Here is a 1,695-nt window from a genome sequence, read left to right as displayed (position 1 = left end):
TCACTATATGCTGACAGCACTGAAAATATCGTTCCAAAATGAAAGCTGCGTTTGCATGAAAAGCATGCTTATGAAATTGGAACACTATTGGTAGCATACACTTATGACGACATGCTCGCAGCGCTGACAAATAATTTTGGAACACAGCCTGTGATTGATAAATTTTCTACGACTTAAGACTTTACGACTGCTACGACTTCTATTGTAGACCCCGCTTCATGAGTTAAGAATATTCCAAGCGGACACTACGTTTACACGGCACGCTTTACGCCGAAGTTATGACATCGATGTTATGAAACTGGCCAATCATAGTCATTCCATTCTTCAGAGGAACAGCTATGATTGGCCAGTTTCATAACATCGATGTCATAACTTCGGCGTAAAGCGTGCCGTGTAAACGTAGTGTCCGCTTGGAATATTCTTAACTGTCTACGCTGTAACTTCTAAGCGATTAGGCCCCAAGCAGCTAGGATATGTTATTTGTAGTTTGTTCAGGGCGGCGTAGCCCGACATATGGCTGTGTCATGTAAAGCATTGTGTCATCGTAAATGATTGTGCAGTCCAAGCTCATTTTCAAAATGATTACCAAATCGACTGTATCAAATAATAAACTGAATTAAACGACCAAGTAAAATAGATATTAAATTATACATTAATAACTATACATAATAAATATACATAAATAATTATACATAATAATTATACATAAATAACATGATAAATCGACTAGACTAGTCATTCGACGAAAAAGTTTTTTTTTGTAATTTATCAGTGTTTCTAATTGTTTAGTAATTTAAATGATTGTGATATTGAGAAGGATCCGCAGTAGGATCGAAACATCTATACATTATTTATTAATTAAATAAATATTTTACACGCGTACATCCTATAAAAAGTAAAATACAAATGGTACTGTTTCTTGTTATTTATACAAGCTCACCTTTTTAAAAAAAGGTAAAAAAAGCGCTAAGCGTGCGTGCTTTTCGTAAAAATTATTTGGACCGGTTTCACCAACGCCAATTACCTAATTCGCCATGGAACTGACTAATCGCGTTTACTGTTTAGTGAAATTGACCACTTATGGTTGACACTTATGGTTTATTCGGTTTAATCGGGTTGGTGAAACCGGTTCTTTGTATATATTACTTAACTCTAGTAATATGTATCATTCATATAAAAGATTTGATATCAACAAAATTGGCGCCAAGTTAAATTCCACAAAATTTTATGTATCGATCGTAAAAAAGATTTGATATCAACAATTGGCGCCAAGTTAAATTCCATGTAATTCGGATACCAAATTAAATAAATAATATTGACTTTAATGATATGTATCATTCCTATAAAGGGTTTGATATATCAAGAACTGGCGCCAAATTCCATTTCTTTATTTACTTAATCCAAATAATACTATCTTTAATTTTTATACAATGAAACCTAAGTGTACGTATATCTTATTGAAGGATATTTCTATTTCAATCCAAATGGTTTAAATTCCTCTTAAATGAAATTATTATATCACAATTCATTCACACACAAAGACATTTTTTCTTCCAATTAAAGTAATGAGTATTTAATTCTCTTTCAAAATAATATACAAAACGTTACCACAAAGTTGCGTTACCTTGCTCAATTCTCTTGCTCAATTAAGTGTTATCGCAAAAATTAAAGAGTTAACCGTATAAAATGAAAAAA

This window comes from Trachymyrmex cornetzi, unplaced genomic scaffold (genome assembly GCF_001594075.2).
Source record: "Trachymyrmex cornetzi isolate Tcor2-1 unplaced genomic scaffold, Tcor1.1 scaffold1061, whole genome shotgun sequence".
NCBI classification, from domain to species: Eukaryota; Metazoa; Arthropoda; class Insecta; order Hymenoptera; family Formicidae; genus Trachymyrmex; species Trachymyrmex cornetzi.
This window is presented reverse-complemented; position numbering follows the sequence as displayed.